Raw genomic sequence first — 13,961 nt, forward strand, 5'->3', positions numbered from 1 at the left:
ACTATTGATTCAAAAACATTCCAAATCGAAGAGTTGTTGGAAGGGAATGAAAGTTTCTTGATGTGAGTAAAATCGGAAAATCCGCTCATTAAAATCTTTCAAAAAGTGTCACCATCCACAAATCATTATTATAATCTGGAATTTTTTTTTATCCCTAAACTGTAATAAAAATCCAAAATAAAAGTTGATTCCAGCCAAGTTTCGTGGAAAATTGAAAAATTCTTCTTTATTGATTAAAATAGCATAATAAAGATGACAGCAAACATCTCACAGGAGCATGGGCGTCAGACTGACGCGTTTCGGATTAGTACCTTTGTCGAAGTCTGATCACTTCCGCTCCATGTCTCCCCTGATATAGTGTCTAAACACACCCTAACACAGGTGATTTAACTCAATGTAACAACCAACATATGTTAATACAGAGGAGACACCGAGCACATACATAGTTAAAACCAAAAAACAAACAACACAAAAATGATCATGATACACATACAATAAAAACAACAATCCATTATACATAGATTATGAACAAGAAATGCCTAATTAAAGGCTCGACCTACATAACAAAACCGAAGTATGAGACAAATAACGATAACAAACACTACCTGACACGATGATGGAAGTATTGTGACGTATGCTATTTTAATCAATAAAGAAGAATTTTTCAATTTTCCACGAAACTTGGCTGGAATCAACTTTTATTTTGGATTTTCATTATCAAGCTCCGAGCCGAGGGAGTGCATTCGGAGCTGAGCTTCTGAATCTGGTGGAAACAACTATGTGCTGGAGACTGATTTGATGCTGCTATTTGGCTGAGTATAAATTCCGTTTTTTTCCCCATTTCCTCTGTCTAAACTGTAATAAGCAGAGGCTGACATGGTACATTTAAGAATTTCATAACACATACCACTGATTCTACAAAACATAGTACACACCTCAGCTGCCAAAATATTCATATTAGCTAATCAATGACACTAAGCTTCCCTTAAGGCCTCGTTCACATGACAATGGGCCAGTGTTCACTGTTTTTGGATGTTTGACAGCCATTTTAAGAATTATGTCAGTGATTGAAGGTATTCTTGTCCATCCATAAAAACGGGACGTTAGAAAAATTGGATACGATCTGTATTTGTCCGCTTTAACAGAAAAACTGATGCAAAAGGGACCAATAGGACATAACAACAGACTGATATCCATTAACAACAGTGGGTTGGGTAAAAAAAAAATTGGCCAATAATATTCATCCATTTTCTTATCTAGGGTTCATTAAAAATAGATGCACAATGGGTGGCACTTGGCCATAAAAAAATGGAAAATCGGACAAGGAAAGGATGCAAAATGGACCAACTTTTTCATTTATTGAGGCTGAGATATGGACATAGCCATGCCAATATAGCCTTACTCTTCCAAAACAAGTTTATGGAAACTCAGGTACCCTTTTATATAAAGTTTAGAAAGTCTATTCCTTACCTTTTGGAGTCTGGAGATCTCAAAATATATGATCCTCCGGAGCAGTCTCTGGTCTTCTGCTCTCGCATGTGAAGTCTCATCTTTTATGCTCTTGAAGAGTGATTAACCTATGTGACTACAATGCAAATTAACCTCGCTTCACCCTACAGTAAACTACTGGAAACAGACAAGGAATTTTATGAATGACCTCCTGTACAGTTTCAGGCTTTCAATATGTAGATTAACCCTTTATAAGCTCAGCAATCATTTTTGGTTTTCTCTCACCACAATGTCAGACTGGGTTGCCTATGGACCACTAATAAAATTCATTATGGGGGTCTACTGTACCTGTATATATTACTTGACAATTCTTAAAAGGTCGGCATATTTTTTTTTCAGCAGTAGATTTCTGCCTCTGATTGTTTCTGCCCTGGGGTCCTGTTAATAGCCTGTTGTCTGGCTCTTGTCTTGAAGAAGGGCCCTCTTGATGCTGTGACATGGGGGACCTATGCCCACATGGCAGCAGACCTCAGGCACTGGATGATTGGTAAAGGGGACCCCGCATTTTCATGAGAAGATGGGACCCAGGGACGAAAACTGATTGGTCTAAGCTTCAACTGCCCAAAATGTCTACTATATATAAAAATAACCTAGGTAGTTATTATACCAACTATTATACCCCAAAATGGCCCTTGGAGTTATCTATTGTATTTACTGTTTTTGTATTTATTTACTTATTTATTTATTTAATTATTTAGTTAATTGTGCTTCATTGCTGTATTTAATGCATGACTTGTTTCTTCACCCCACACGTCTGGCACCGCAGTGGTGTTCTTGAGGGGTAGCTCAGAGCCAGGGGGCATAACCTTGCAACAGGGGTATTTCTGGGATGCTGGGTCGCTCTCTCCTGTGATAGTGTTTGCCATGTGACACCACACCCAGTAGAGGAACCTACTATATAGTGACTAGTGCGCTAACATACCTTTATTGATATGCATACTAAGAATCTCATGTTCATTTTTGTAGATTTGGCTGAGAAGCACAAGATCGATGTATAATATTGAGATGTATGGCCCATGTCTTTTTTCTCCAAAATGTGCCAAATTGCGTAAGATTACAACCAGCATCAAAGGTCCTGATTGTCTTAAGAGGCCCTTCACCAAAATCAGAGAAATTAACTGGAAAAAGGTGGCATCAGGACATCCGTGAAGCTCAGTGTGATGATTTTGCAGGCTTTATTTTTAAAAAAATTAAAATAAACAAAGCGTGTGGAGCCCACTGAGCTCTGAACCGCAGGGCACACTGGTGTGAACAAGGCCCGACAGTTAACTTCCCTGCTGGGCTACACCACCAACTGAGTGCTCCCTGTTACCTCGCAGGGCAGCTACCACTGCTGTACAAAGCAGCCGCTTAAATGAATTATAAAAGTCTTGCATTTACTGCACTGCAAGACTAACAAAAAACAAAAAAAGACTGTGTGCTCCCAGTAGTTCACTGGGCTGCACCCACACCAGAGCCACCCGCTGTGGAGTACCACAGGTACCAGACTAGCGAGATAAGAGATTCCACAAATCTGACTTGGGAAAGGGGTACCCACAATTTTAACCCATAAAGGGGGAGATTCTCCCTACCTGCCTGACTAGGCAGCTTGCTGCCAACTAATGACTTGCACGGACATGCACATACGGCATATGAGGTTTGAGGCTAGAGCCTCGGGCGTCCAAACCAGCCTTCTTAAATGGAGGGAAGGCGGGACTGATCAGCCAGCCCAGGTGCTAAAGCCAGATGCCAATAGGCTGACACCAGTGTCAGTCAGCAGACTGACCACGCCTATCATCTGCAAGGGCATTAACCCCATGCACGATGGACTGAACGGTTACAGTGGAAGAGGCTGCGACCCCGATACCATGGCTGCACCTGCTGCACAGTCCTAACACTCAGAAGGTAAAAGATACAACATGAGAGAAAGGCCTCAAGAATTTGAAAGTACGGCTTGGCCACTTCTACATAGACATGTGGTGATATATAAGGTTATATAAGGGACTCTAACACTGACACCTTATCATCAGAGAAATTGGCCTATCTGTTAAGTGGAGAGCTGGAGCAAGGCCTATAATTGTACTTTTAAGGGAAGACAACATTTTTCTGTGGATTACAAATCAACCATAGGATTACAAATAGTATTGCAATACTTAGGGTGCACTTCAACAAGGAACCGATCCAGGAAAACCACGTTCTTAAAGGACTTGCATCTGTCACTTGTTTAAAGGGGTTTTCTCATCTCAGTGTTTCAGCAGTCTGATGCAGTCTCTTCTTCTCACTTCCATTTATTTCTCTCCTTCCCACCCCTCCTGTTGAACAGGCCTGAGAAGTTTCACAATACTTATGCAGATCAGATAATATGCAGATGCTTGTAGAGAATGGACTCAGTGTTATCTGTGTGTTTACATTGAGATATAACAGACTCAGCTTTATCAGGAAACTACAATTCGCTAGGGCTAATTGTTCTACCGGCAGACAAATGATGTCACTTGTTCAAAGGTCCATTTGCTGTGGTAATGCTGTGTAAACAATGGGAGGAATAAGTTCGCATAGCAGGCAAACAAAGCAGCATTTCTAAAGCAATATATTTAGGAAAAGTCTTCAATTTACATAAGCTACCAGTATAGATAGGATTCTTGAGATGGGAAAATCCCTTTAGGTAACTGTGGGAACTGGAGTTATGATGTTGGTTTGCTGCAATAATAATGTTTATACAGTGTTGCCTATTTTCCCAGATCTCTCTTCATTGCTTTATTCACTAAACATTGTCTTGGGAATTAAAGCACTGTGTGTGTTTGTGTGGTATTGTGTACGTGCTGAATCTGTGAGCTCAGCCCTTGACCCTCTTTCATACTAACAAAGTTAATCATTCTTTAATATCTTGGCAACATCTGTTGTACAGATACTGTAAGGCAAATGCATAACTGCCAACTTTCAAAGAACAGAAAGAGGAATAAAATGTGCAGATTTCTATGTGTGCCGTGGCAAGTTTAGCTCCACCCAATTTTACCTTGACTTCACCCATTCTCATACATTTTTCATGTACCCCCAGACAGTATGATACTCCTACAGTCACCTATACATTATATGCCCCCACATTATAATGTTCCCTTACAAAAAGGCCCACAGTAAGTCCCTCTCCTGGTTTAAACTGGGAGAAATTAGAGTTGGACATGAAACTAGGGCAGCTGATGGGTGACATTAACAGTAGGGGTATTTGGAGGGGGGTAATAAATTAATGGCAGCTGGAGCAGGACATTAAACTGAGGAAAACTAGAGGGGGCATTAAACTAGGGCAGCTGGAAGGGGACATTAAACCGTAGGGGTAACTGGAGGGTGACAATAAACTGTGGGCAACTAGAGGCAGAGAAGACGCCCTCCAGCTACTCCCAGAGTTTAATGTCATCCTCCAGTGACCCCATTTTTCAATGTTCTCCTCCAGTTGTCCCCAGTTTAATGTCCCCCTTAATATCCCCCACAGTTTAAGTGCCCCCTTCATCTACCCCGTTTCATGCCCCCCTCCATCTATGCCCCAGTTTTATCTCTCCCCTCCATCTCTGCTCCCAGTTTCATGTACCCCCCTTCATCTGTCCCCAGTTTCATGCTCCCCCTTAATCTGCCCCTAGTTTCATGCCCCCCTTTATCTGTCCCCAGTTTTATGTTCCCTCTCCATCTCCTCCACCCGTTTAAAGTCCTCCTCAATCTGCCTCCCCACTTCATCTGCCCTTAGTGTAATGTGTTCCATTCATCAAGTTCCCCCTCAATAATTAACATAAAAAAATTAACACAAAAAACCTCACTGATATTCACCTTCCCTCAATCCACTTCTCCTCTGTGTGCAATCTTAGTCACGGACCTATAGGTGCAATGTGAGTGACGTCATCATATCACACCTACAGCTCCAGTGGCCAGAGGACTACAGTGAAGCAGGAGCTGCCTGCCGACAGCTCCTGCTTCATTCACCAGCATATTCAACTCACCTGCGTCCTTCGGATGAGTTTAAACCAGGACATTCCTCCCGCCGACTGGGGTGGCAAGACAAACTGGAATCTGGGAATGTCCTGCAGAATCCGGGACGGTTGTGTTGGGGGAACACCCAAGGGAGCATGTGCTGTCGGTTCCAAATTAAAAACAAAATGGTTGAGCATACGGGGAGAACACAAAGCGACACATAGCCAGATGTATATCTAAGTGCTCTAAATTGTATTACATGTTACTTAGCTCTTATAGAGGAATAATGGCTATATGCTAATTTAAGCATAACAAACTACATCACATAGAAATATGACTTATCATTGGTCAGAGTACAAAATGGGCATTTACAAACTATCAATACATGCATAAGCAATACATGAGTTAACACATGGTTGTCCGTGTCATCCATTTTAGTTCTAATCATGGTAGCACAGTGCTCCAAGATGGACGGTCTGTCCTTGATCCTAGCTTAGACTATTCTCATATCTAATGGACATTCTGTGTCTCGTTACGGGACATGAGAAACTAAGTGATATTATGAGAAACTCAGAAACATTCCAACTTTTTTCCTAAATATGATAAGAATGCACAATTGTAAGTCTCTCATAGTAGCTGCATGACATAGACAAGACATTAGAACAGCAATATGCAATATACTGCCAGACAAGATGGCGGAATACTAGTCTCTCTCTTTACACAGATATTTTCCCCTCACAATTGGGAGGTATGCAAATGTCAACAGGTGAAATTGACAAACTGACGCCTCTGATGTAGAGTTAGTTGCAGTGCTGTCCCAAATGGTGGGTGGTGAAGAACACCCAGTCACCTACCTGAGTAGGAAGCTTACACCACTTGAAAGAAATTACAGTATTGTGGAGAGGGAGTGCTTAGCCATTAAGTGGGCCCTGGATTAGGATCCTAATCTGGTTCATGCCAAAGGAAACCTAAAGGTAATAAACGGTGACCCCTAGTATGCAGCGGCTGATAAGCAGTTCCCCTATATGTCCATGAACCAGGACTTACTGTATAGAATTAACCAAATACGGGGAGAAATTGTTGAGCAATTGGTGGTGCCCTGACACCATCAAAGCATTCATTAGAGGACACCTGGGGTACGAAAAGACCAAAGAGCGCATTCTACACCGTTTCTATTGGCCAGGAATTGATAAACATATCCAAGTGTATTGTAACTGCTGCCCAGTGTCAACTAACCGTTTCTGTGTCACACTACAGGAGACCATTGGCACCCCTAACCATCATAGATGTACCCTTTGAAAGAGTGGCGATTGAGCTGGTAGGTCCTGTGGTAAAGTCTGCTAGGGGGCATCAGTATATACTAGTGGTGTTAGATTATTCTATATGGTACCCTGAGGCCGTACCCTTGAGACATACTTTGGCTAAGTTAATTGCCAAGGAGCTCTCGGACAGGTGAACCCAAGGACATCCTAACTGACCAAAGGACTCTTTTTATGTCAAAGGTACTGAAAGAGATGTGTAAGCTCCTGAAAATTAAACACCTCTGTATATCATCTTAGACAGATGTCCCTTAAGGGCATGCCGAAGAGGGTGGTTAGCAAGGACAGCAAAGATTGGGATTGTGTAACATCTCTGCCTGTTCGGGCCTCTGCGCCACCCTCTGCTCGCATGCTGCGGCGCTGGAGGCGTGTGCAGTTTGACAATTTGCTTAAGGTTTTTAGTTGCACTGTGTGAACATGGCTCTAGTCCTTAATTGGATTTGCACCACACCCGTCTTCTGCCAAGGTTGCCTCTGTTCATTAAGTGGTTAATCTGTGTTGCCTGTGATTGACAGCTTTTCTTCCTGTCAGGTTCTGGGCGGGTTCTTCCTTCCCTATTTAGTCTTGGCTCACAGTCACACTGGTGCCGGTTATTGCCTCTTGCTTTCTGGTATCGCTTGCTGTTATTTACTTCTATGCTAATCCTTGACCTCTGGCTTTCCTACTGACTATTCTCTTGACTCCGATTTGGCACTGCATTGCTCTCTTGTTACCGAACCCTGGCTACCTGACCTCCCTTTGTTGTTGTTCGTCTTGTCTGCGTTTTGTGTTTCACGTATTCAGGGAGGGATTGTCTTTGTGGTTGTCGCCTATTACCTAGAATAGGGTCTGGCAATAGGAAGGGAAAGCGGGGGGCTTCAGCTTAGGGCTCACTGTCCCTTGTGCCCCTCCCTCCAGGGTTCACCAGCAGCTTCTGGGGAATTATCATCTGGCTATTCCCTAACTGATTGCCTACTGCTCTATTTAATGTTTGCTATCCGGGAGGTACCACAGTCCTCCACAGGTTTTTCCCCATTTGAGTTGATGTATGGTATAAACCCACATGGTCTCCTCGACATAGTTAAGAAAACCTGGGAACAAGAGCAAACTCGTTGCAGGAATGTAATTGAACACATTACCCTGATGCAGGACAGAATTGCAGCAGTAATGGCTATTGATAAGTAAAATACGGCTACCTGTGGCTAGTGGAGAGGTTCACTTTTTTCCCTATTGCTTTCAATGTATTACACAACAAATCTGCAACAAAAAGGCTCCCTTTGAATTTTTTTCAGCCAAAGCTAGAAGTGGATTGAGCAGAAGGGAGAAGTATAAGAACTTCTTGTAGATTTCCTATTCCTTTTGTAGCCATTCCTGGCTTTGGCTCAAAAAACTGCAACAAAATCTGCATCGGAAAAAGCTGTGTTTCTGCAATGTGGGGTCTTAGCCTAAATGTTTGCCCCACACAAAAAGAAAAGAGCAATGCAGCTTGATGAAAAAATGGGAATTAAAAACACAAAAAGTAACTAAATACATAAAACTAGCAGTGAAATAAGGGGGTTAAATAAGAGAGTGACATTTTTTATGGTCTCTACTATGACATGAAGTCCTGGTGGAACGCTTCACCTTTCTTCTACCCAAAATGTCATGTCCTCAAAGATATCTCATGTCACCTTTCTTAAGGATAACCCTTGATAATCTTACCTTTCTACTTGTATTATTAAATCTGCTGTATACCTGCCAACCCATGACATGGGTCGCCACCACCCACCTCCCAACTGCAGGCGCCACAATGTTATTGCTAAGCTGTAGCTTGGCAACCTTACTCAATGAAATCATACGCAGTTTGCCCTCTTTAAGGATCTGACTAGCTTGGTCTTTTTGTCACTTGATAACAAGTAATATTATTTTTTCAATCCACACATTAAAATAGCCAAATGTCAGTGTATCTGTCTAAGGGCTTGTTTTTGGTGGGGTGAGTTGTATTTTTAAATGACACCATTCTTAGATATATGTAATTTATTTATTAACTTTTTATTTGTGAAAAAAAATAGCAGTTCTATTCTTTTTGTATTTTCTATTTTTTGCTGATTACCAAGCCGTATATGAACATAATAAAAACTGGCACTAGATGAAAGTAGCAGTAAGGGGGAAGTGGCTGCTGACTCCAATGGGTTGAGCCGTTCTTGAGATTTCAGGATCGATTTTAAAACCCGATTTCCGATCATTTTCCAGCCAATCCCAATCGTGAAATTTGCTCGATCACCAGTCGGGATCCGATCTTTCCCGATGCCGATCGATCAACCCTAGCCAAGTCAAGGATGTTGCACCAGTGCTTGCGGAGCTCCCGGATCTCAGAGCTGACATTACAAACACTGTTCGCCGGGTAGATGTTGTAGAGAGCGGACAGGCAGCAGTGCTGAAGCTCTCCATTGCTATGTCAGGCAAACTGGAATCCCACACTGAGCACCTTAACAAGTCACTTCTCCTACTGGAAGACTTAGAGAATTGCAATAAAAGCCACAATGTTTGCATGAGGGGCTGTTACGGTCAGCAGGGTTTATTAAAAAAAACTAATAAGCAAAAACCTTGCGGAGCCCACTGGGCTCTGAACCGCAGGAACACCCTGGTGTGAACAAGGTCTGACAGATAGCGTCACTGCCAGCCCACTACACCAACTGGGTGTGCTCTGTTAAACCACAGAGGCCTGTTTAGCTCAAAGCAGCCACTCAAAGGAAACCAATTTAGACAGCACTCCTGTGCTAGACTGCAAATAAAAACATAGTGTGCACTCAGTGACCAACTGAGCCACACCACAGGTAGCGATCAACTGAAGTTTCAATAATAAATTCCTAACTCAATCTAAGAATTCTGCCTAACCAAATTCTAACTAAGCTAACTTAAACCTGAGCACACGCAGTGCAATTGAGAAATGATACTAGGGCAATGGGCTGAGAAACCATCCTCCTTAAAAAAGGGAAGGGCGGTCCAATTTAGTCTGGCCAGCTGCCCAAGGCAGAGGTCATTGGTTGACACAAGTGTCAGTTATAGCCTGACCCAGCGCCGCACCTCCCATGAGGCGACCTGAAGCGACCGCTTCAGGTGGCACTATGCCAGTGCCTCAGGGAGGGCGGCATTTTTGGTTACCTAAGCCAGTCCAAGACAAGCTGTCCTGGACTGGCTTAGCACCGAGCGGTGGTTTGGGGAGGCCACTGGAGCAGCGCTGCTCCAGCAGCCTCCTCTCACGCTCAGGCAGAGAGCAGGTCGTCTCCGTGCCTGCTCTCTGCCAGCGAACGGCGCTAAGCCCCACCCTGCACTTCGCCACACCCCCTCTGCTCCGCCACGCCCCCTCCGCTCCACCCCTCCTCCCGGCAGGGGGGGGGCTTTCTGTAGTTCGCCTCGGGCGGCAAAAGGCGCAGGTTCGCCCCTGGCCTGACCACGCCCTTCGGCTGCAAAAGGGCTTAACCCCTGCTAAGCCGGACTGAAATGTTACAGCGGAACAGGCTGTGATGCTAATATCATGGCTGCAAATGCTGCAGCCCTAACAGGGGCCTTCTGGAATGATATGCGCCTAATACTTTACACAATATCACCATTGAACACTATTGTCACCTCTCTAGTCGGAGCGGGGAAGGCTTCTGGTATATCTATTCAGCGAGTCCATAGGGCAGTTCACCCTAAACCTTCTTCGGTGAAGCCTCCCAAAGATGTTGTGTGTGCTCTGCTGCCCTCAGCGCATACCACCAAACTCCTGAGGGCTGCCAAACATTGTGTAGACATTTCCTATGAAGGATGCCCAATATAAGTTTTCAGGATTTAGCCCCATCAACATTACTGAAAAGATGGTTGATGAGACCCCTTTTGGATAAACTTAAGACCAATGGCCTCACCTACGCTTGGCTTTTCCCATTTGGAATTTCAATACTCAAAAATGACTGCAGAATCAACATATACATTGACTTGGATATACCTTGGGAAGCCTTGAACATCGCCCCTGTACAAGTTCCTTCTGAGCCTCTGACTTTTTCATTTTCTCTTTTACCACCACGGGGGTCCCAGCTTCTGGCAATATATGTTATGTTATCCTATAAGTTATGTTAGTACTACCTTAGCTAAGTGGTGCCTGATACAGCCCAGTCATCACTTTGACTCTTACAGACTGGGTATAAGTAATGATCAGGTTTAGCGGATTGTTCTACTTGCATAAAGCTCACATTGGTTGTGGTTCCATCTTTGTTACAATTTATGTCCATTCTCATTTGTTTTACTCTCACTTCTCAAGGGTTCTCTGTTACTGACCCCTCCTTTCCCTGTATATTGCTTATTCTCTTAGCCTTTCTTAGATGTGAGACTTTTTTCTATTATTATTTACTTCTTTATTGTGCCTCGATGTTAATATTAAGTGTACTGCATTGATTTCTATCGAGCTTATATTCCAAGATGGTGGCCTATTTCTCCTTGTGTTTTTTCCCACCATTGTGGGAGAAGAAGCGGAACGTATCCCCCCACCCCATTCTCCCCCCACTGTTGTATATTGCACAGCCTTCTAGTTGTGTGATTCTGCCTTACAATTCCCCTCCTCCCTGGTTTCGGATTGCCTCCTTCCCCCTCCCTCCTCTGACCTGTTGGTTGTTAAGATGAATATGAGACAGCCTTCGCCGCTTACCTCTCCGATTTCAGCACCTTGGATACCGAACTGTGCCTTACACTACTCTATTGCAAGGACTGCGTTTCTATATTCCTTGTGCAATCCTATACCTGTGTAGTGTTTTGCTCCTGTTCATAGTTTATATCACAGTTTCTGCTTTGCTTCCAGTGTCTTTCGGTGCTGCTGTTATATTGTGTCATAACACTTAAGTGTTAGCTAGTGGCTCAACTCCATATACTTGTACTCTTACTAACCTCCTCCTCTTGTATTCTCCTTCCGCGATCCTGTTCATTCTGAAAGCTCCTTTATAGCTGTAGTTCGTACTATATTGCTCACTGCTTACTCTCGTAGATGCTACATGTTGTTTACTGATACATTGTATAACTATTGGCCTCCCCAAGATGTTCCATGACTTGAGATTCTTTTCCTCTCCTCACTCCCCCTACGTTCTCTACCTCTACCTACGTTATCATAGATGATTGTCCTCCACTGATACTTACTGGTGATGTGCAGCACACTCTGGGACGTATTTACACCTTTGGTGGACCTGCCTGGTCATTCAACCTTTTTAATCTGAAGTACAGGATTCCAAGAGACAAATTTTGACTATCACATTTCACTTTCGCATTGGTGATATTTTTGGCTTCTTCCACTGATACTTACAAACCTTCTAAAGATCGTGAGGCCACCCCATCTCATTACAGCAGCCAAACTGTTAATACCTAGATTTTGGATACAGAAAAGTTCAGGAGACAGCCCAATCGGACAACCAGAACTCACGTTCGTTACCTAAAGATCTGGTCGCCATGGATAACTCATTCGAAGAGTCAGGCTACTCAGTCCTCCTCTTCTGTTTGACCTCCTGTGACATTGCGTTTACTCTTTACTCGAGTCCTCCACAAAAAGTATGACTGCTGCGACTTAAGCCTGCTTCCATTCACTGGACCCTGCATATTATTATTTGGTCACCCTGGAATTCTGATTTATGATATCTGCACATTTTTCTTTTTCCCTTTCCTTCCCCCCTCTCTCCTTTCCCCTTCTTTCCTCCCCTCTTCAGTTTATTCCTATTTCACCCTCCCCATTGTTTTGCTGTATATAATACTCATTTATAGAGAATCGATTGAGCTGTGCACTTTAAGCACAACATGGCGTCCTATTGTTTTTGACTCTTCTTATCTTATGTACAGTATTGTACTCATTCTCCATTTATTGCACTTGTATGAATCTGAAAATATAAAAACCTAATAAAAAAAAAACTTTAGACTTAAAAAAAAGCATGATAGAGATTCAAAAAAGTTAAAAATAGCAGTCAAGCTTCACCCTTTCAACCCCCTTCACCCCCTAGATCGGGGGTAGGGAACCTTCGGCTCTCCAGCTGCAGTGAAACGACAACTCCCAGCATGCTCCATTCACTTCCATGGGAGTTCCAAGAACAGCAGAGCAAGTATGCATGCTGGGAGTTGTAGTTTTGCAACAGCTGGAGAGCCGAAGGTTCCCTACCCCTGCCCTAGACATAACATCATCCATAGAGCGTGCGCCTCTCACTAAAGGAGTGTCTGTCATTTTGCTCTCCATGTAAACAAGAATAAATGTTTCACCTTTCCTCTACCCAAAGCTGTCCTTATCTCATGTCACCCTATCTCTAGAAGGTAATGTCAGGTCACCTATTACTCAATCTGCCAAACTCCTCACATGGTCTCCACCTCCTCTCGGCTGCAGACATTACTGGTGAGCTGCCACTTTCTAGGTCGTAAATAGAAATAAAAGAAACACCAGGTCCTGGAGAAAGAAAAATGCTTTTGAATATCGGTATGGTGTAAAATAAGATGGAGGTCCAAATAGAATGTCCTCCAAGGAGGAATGTTGGAAGGTGATAGAGAAAAGCAGAATCAACAGACAGGACCAAAGATGGTCTCTTTGTTGTCATAATGATAGGAATGGTCTGAGGAATTCTAGCACCACCAGAATGTCCAAATGCCAGAGGTTACGTTATTGGTATACACGGCTGGAATCCAATGGCCAGATGAAATAAGCCAGGAGCAGATAGGTACTGAAGAGTAGTCCAAGGTGCGGCTTGAAGTGTAGATCACAAGGGTAATAAAGCAATAGAGTAGAGACAGTCTGCAGAAGACAGTTCTGAGGAGCAGGAGACTGGAAACAAGTCACAATATTCGAGCAGAGGCGGTAGTGCCTCATGGGGATAAATAGTGCCAAACAGAAAACGAGATGACTTCATACTGGTACAGATAGTCCCTAAGATGAACACTGCAGCCTCCAGTGGTGAGGAGTGGAAGTGCAACAATATTTCAAACTAGGAGGAATAGAGGCCACTAGTGAAACTAGCAAAATACGGGATTCTGACACATGCTGATGTCATGACACAAAATAACACCTGCATAACCCATGTGGCCTCAGCAGTTCTGTGACATCATTGAAGAGGCCCCAAGACCTACTTCGGATCCCAGGAGAGGTGTGTCCTATTTACCATTCCCCGCTCCTGCCCACAGCCATCTGTGTTTCCCCTTTAGGCCAGGTTCACACAATGTATTATGGCACGTAATGTGGTACGTAGA

The sequence above is a fragment of the Leptodactylus fuscus genome, chromosome 3 (assembly GCF_031893055.1).
Source record: "Leptodactylus fuscus isolate aLepFus1 chromosome 3, aLepFus1.hap2, whole genome shotgun sequence".
Lineage (NCBI taxonomy): Eukaryota > Metazoa > Chordata > Amphibia > Anura > Leptodactylidae > Leptodactylus > Leptodactylus fuscus.